The sequence below is a fragment of the Populus nigra genome, chromosome 11 (assembly GCF_951802175.1).
Source record: "Populus nigra chromosome 11, ddPopNigr1.1, whole genome shotgun sequence".
Taxonomy (NCBI): domain Eukaryota; kingdom Viridiplantae; phylum Streptophyta; class Magnoliopsida; order Malpighiales; family Salicaceae; genus Populus; species Populus nigra.
In genome coordinates, this window is record NC_084862.1 from 1,922,691 (window position 1) to 1,928,194 (window position 5,504).

General features: G+C 30.8%; 1 long non-coding RNA gene across 1 annotated transcript; it reads right to left on the bottom strand.

Annotated features, from left to right (window-relative positions):
• Positions 1-1,017: 1,017 nt before the first annotated feature.
• On the bottom strand, positions 1,018-2,063 carry LOC133667982 (uncharacterized). Its single transcript, XR_009833609.1, has 2 exons — positions 1,766-2,063; positions 1,018-1,406 (listed from the first exon to the last, which is right to left on the bottom strand). It is a non-coding gene; the product is annotated as an uncharacterized LOC133667982 (long non-coding RNA).
• Between the last annotated feature and the right edge of the window lie 3,441 nt (positions 2,064-5,504).

The following is a 5,504-nucleotide window of genomic DNA, read 5'->3' on the forward strand; positions in this document are numbered from 1 at the left end:
TGCTTCAATTTTTTACCATTCTTTTCGAAGCATGAGACACCACTAGGCCATTTGGCAGCGGCGGAGACAAGGAGGCTGGTAGAGATCCCGAAACCTTCAAGGAAATTCTTTTTTCAAGCCCCTAACAGTATTTATAGTTTTAGCCTAGAAAATAGAAAGAATGAAATTTTAGCTCCCCTGTAATAGTTTTTTTTCTAATTTAGCCCCTCTTAATTTCATTTTCTTGCTGCCTTGCCATTTGGGCCATTGATCACATTCTTGTTCCACTAAATTTTGTTCAGCTTGTTCCAATGCTGTCTGCAGACTAGTCTCATGTCTTTTGATATTGCTGGCAAACTATTTCAGGCAAAAGCATGGTGCTTGATCAAGAACTTGGCACACTTCGTGGCGGTAGCAGATCAAATTTAGGAAACCCCAAAATACTCAAGCAAGAGCCTGGTGCAAAATCAAGAATTTGGCTATGTTATTCCAAGAAAAATAATTTTGAAGTAAACCCATTAGGGCTTTAGGTGGCCTACTCGTCAGCTCAAGAACAACAACAACAAAAAAATGGATGCAAGCAACATGTCAATTGATCTTGGTTGATCACAAATGTGCTCCCAGATTCATCCAAGCATGGAATTACTTCGTTTTTTCTCTCTCAATTAGGGCATTTGAGAGTACAGGGAAGAATAGTTTTAAAAAAAATAAATTAATAGAATAGTTCTTTTAAATTTACTTTTAATATCATCATATCAAAATAATAAAATATAAAAAAAATTAATTTCAAAATAAAAAAAATTAAACTTTTTAAAAACATAATTGTAAATAAAAAGGCCTTGATAAGGTCATCAAGCCCAATGAAATAAAATTGTTTATAACTTGGAATTCCCCTTTGGGACTTCCATGTTCCATCAGAAATTCAGAACCATACATCGGAGTTGTGGTGCTCCAAAACTTTGTCATCCACACGTAACCTCAAGATGCCTGTCTAGTACAAAATATTGCTGTAAAAAGTTAAAAGTATTGGAACATGACTTTAGCAAGCAACCTTTTCCAAGCAATCGTTTTCTAATCCCACAAAAATTAATGGCACAAAGAAAATCAGCCATGAATTATGATCAGGACTAGCAATTTTTGAGTGAAAATTACAGTTGATCTCCTAACCATATTCACTCAAAGAAATTTAAAAACAATCAAACTTTCTTTAGCCATCTTTTTTTCTCTGGATTGAAGAGAAATGATGGGTGCTAGCTAGAATTAGTACAACTAATCAGTATCATCCATGGAGCTATCAAGGCCAGATGTTGATTCTCTCGTCATCTGTGAGCAGTGACCAGCGTTTCAATGAACCTCAACCCATCGTACCTTGGTGCAAATTTATCCATGGAAGCCGATCTCTGTTGATCTTTGTTTGAGCCAGCTTCCTATAAAAGAAAAGGTATCAAACTTTAAGACTAATAGTTTGGAAAAACAAAGATCAGTCACAAACTAACAAATAAGCTTGAATTATATCAATAAACCAAGAAAATTTAAAGAGATCAAGCACCAAAAGGGGTGATTTAAAATTCCATGAAACGCAAAAAATACAAGAGAGTAAAAGGCAGAATCTTTACGGTAGAAAAGAAATCTCAGTTTTCTCTGGAATCAATTACAGGACCACAAGACAGGGCAAGACGAAGGGGCAAAAAAAAAAAAAAACAGAGATAAGAACACAAGACACCAACTCCCACGAAAAAATTCAAGAAAAAACACAAACCCAGAATTGTTTTGTCAACTGTCTTACCTTAACATGGGAGTTACAGCTAGAAGATGAGGAGGAAACAGGGAAGGCAGAAGCAGCAGCAGCAGCAACAGAGGCTGCAAAGAGACTTGGTTTCTTCATTGGCATGGTGATCTGTTTGGAATTCAAATCCTTGGAAATTTGTAGAGGACAGGAAATTGGAAAATGGTTTCTTGGAGAGAGCTGAGAGAGAATGGTGTGTGTCTCTGTGTGTGTCTATATATATATATATATATATATATATATATATATATAAAGAGAGAGAGAGAGAGAGAGAGAGAGAGAGAGTGACTGAGAAGGATTTTTGGTCAGTGAGGGTAACTTTCGAATATTAACGCGGCAACTATCACCTTCTCTGGGTTCTGAATTTACAATTTTGACTTTGTTCTTTGAATTATTTCCTTCTGTTTAAATTTGGTCTTTCAGAGTGATGCTATCAATACATGAATTTGATGCGTTGAATGGGTGGGGTTTGTTCATCCCATTATTGAATTCAAAGATTTAGTTTTTTATGGTTAATTGATTTTACAAGAAGTTTTATAGCGCTCAAGCGGTGATTAGTAATAATATTTTACTAGTTATTTCATTAAATTATATTTAAAGAAATACTATAAAGAAATATTTTTATCATTTTTAATAAATTACTGATTATTATTTTTTCTCACACTTGTATTTGTTTTTTAAATGTCGATATTAATTTTAAATTATTTTAATATGCTAATATTAAAATTAAATTTTAAAAATAAATAAATTATTTTAATATATTTTTAAATAAAAAATACTTTAAAAACCCATTCACTCACGTTATAAGCAAATGCTCCATAGCAAGGGAATGTTTGGTATTGCGTTTGTAACTGCGTTTCGTCAAAATTTGAATTTTTTTGGCTAAAATTGAGTGCGGTTTGTACTTTTTGGATCGTTTTGATGTGCTGATGTCAAAAATAATTTTTAAAAAATAAAAAATATATCATTGATATGCATTTCGGCACGAAAAATTATTTGAAAAACACTCGCAACCACACTGTCAAACACACTCTAACTCTCCAGTCACGATCCCAGAGTTGAGTGGTATAAACGTTTTAGAAAACTCAAAACTCGATCTAAAAAATGGAAGGGAAGGGAAGGGTAATTCTGTAAAAGGGGAACTTTACTTCTAGAATCCGATTAAAATTAAAAAGGAGCAATATAGTAATAATACAAACGAGCAGAGGTTTTTCCGCGGCATGTCGATGATGGTTTCTTAAAGACGACGTGTCGGGAGTTAGTCCTGATAGGTTGATTTTTTCATGAAGTAGTCAATTAATGGTCGACACGTGTATGGACAAGATGGGAGCACGCAGCATCTCTTGCTTCACAAAGTTATTGAAAATGAAAACTGGATCGTGACATGGGAAAGAACAAGATTTTAAAGGTGTTGGAGATGAATGAAGTGGTGGAGAGGGAAGATACTATAAATGATTTTTGTTTTGAATTTGTGATCCCAATTTTCTATTATTCCCTTCTATTTTCTCATGGTGATCTCAAAATTATTTTTTATTTTTTAAAATTAGGTATTATACATATAATTAGGGGAAAATATAGCATTTTCTTGGGTATCAATCTACCTTATTTATTAAGTTATTTCATAACGATATAGACCAGTTTTTATGTTATTTTCAAAGAGTTAAGAATTTGTTGTTGTCAATTTTGAGTTGTTATTATATAGTATATATTGAAAACATAAATTTTATTATATATTTTAGTTATTTATCAACATACGAATTCAATACCCTCTCACTATTTTTATTTATTTTTACTAAATTAGTGTTTTAATTATATTATGACTATTGTTGAGACTTAAAGGAAAAGAAAAGGAAATTATATATTGCAACCCTTAATAATCTATAACTTGAGAATTCATGACAAGAAGTTTTAGAGTGAAGTTATTTTATCAAATAAATTGTTCTAAAATGAAGATTTATTTGATTCAAGTCTCTAATTTATATTAAAACATTAAAAAAAACTAAAATGATCCAAAAATAGACATACATGAATTGGTATGATCTTGATGGATAAACTTAAAACATTCAGAATAGACAATAATGATCCAAAAATACACCACTTTAAGCGGGGGGGGGGGGGGGGGGAGAGTAAAGTTAAGGGGGGAAAAACAACTATAGTTTAATATTTTTTTTAATTAGAGTTAAAATAATATTATTTTAAAAAAATTAAAAAATCAAATTGAATTTTGATTGGATTACAAGTTTATTTCCTTTGTTAAAGATATTGTTAATTTTTATATAATTTAATTTAAAATTTAACTCAAACTTTAAGATTGACTAATAACTCAATACAAGTAACTATTTAAAAAAGTTATAACAGCTATTTTAAAGTATTTTTTATTTTAAAATATATTAAAATTAATAATTTTTTTTATTTTTTAACATTTACTCTTACTTTTGACACTGGCAAAAATCAAAAATATTAAAAAACTTAATTTAAAATGAAAGAAATCTCAACACTTTTAAAGATTCTAGTTGAAACGATACCCAAACAAACATACATACGAGCTCACGATTTTTCTATAAATGAGGTTGTCCTTTCTCGACAGAAAAGATCATCAGCCATGTGGGGTTGACACGTGTCATACAAATTATTTTGTCAACCACTAGTTTTATCCCAAATCTTGTAGAGGTGGGTTTGGTCGGCATTGGTCGAGAGGCCTAGCAGTTAAAGGAGAAGGTAGGGAACGGAACCACCGCAGCGAAAACAAAGCAGAGGTTATTTTCAGCTGACAAGAGAGAAAGCAGACGCCAAGTTTCCAAGGTGAAGTTAACCTCCAAACAAAAGCTCTGTTGACAGGTGGGCCATTTGGAACATGTTTTTTGTATGGATTCAAGGGAGGAAGGTGACATGTTCAAGGAATTCTAAGAAATTATCTACCTTGTTACCTTCTTTCTTAGTAAAATTCATTATCAATTTTGAGGTTAGGTAACTGATTAGATGTTGAGTTTGATTTTTAATAGTTATAAATTTAGAATTACTAGAAATTTATATGATCGTTAACTTTACAATTTATGGGATTAATCAAGATGCGCACAAGTTAATTCGAACACTTATGTTAACTAAAAAAATTTCATTACCGAGTTTTGATCAAGTTAATCAACTCATAAGTTAATTTATCAAGGGATTTAATTTTATTAGATCAATTCTCATTTAAATTAATATAAAATCGACTGAAGCTAGTTTCGGATAAATTTTTTTACCATGACTTATTGTTAAATTAGTTCCTAAACCATAACATGAACAATAGAAAGTACACAACAAAATTAGCATCACAATAGTATTACATTTTAATACTATGTTCTTCCCATGAACTCCATTAATTTGATACGAGTAACTATTACAAACTACAAAAAAAGAGGTCATACTCATGATACATTTTTAAATTCTTGATCGTGAACCATTACACAATCATATGTAATCAGGGTACCTATCACTTTGTGAAATGAAATCCAACAAGATTTTCACAATCCAGTGCATGGACGGTATGATTTCATCATCCCAAAAGCCTTTAACAATTGCATAGAGCCAAGAATGTATTTATAGCGGTTTAATACTATGATAGTGGTTATTTTTTAAAATTATTTTTATTTAAAAATATATTAAAATAATACATATTTTTTATATTTTAAAATTTATTTTTAACACAACACATCACAATGACATGAAAATATAAAAAAATAATAATTTAAAGTAAAAT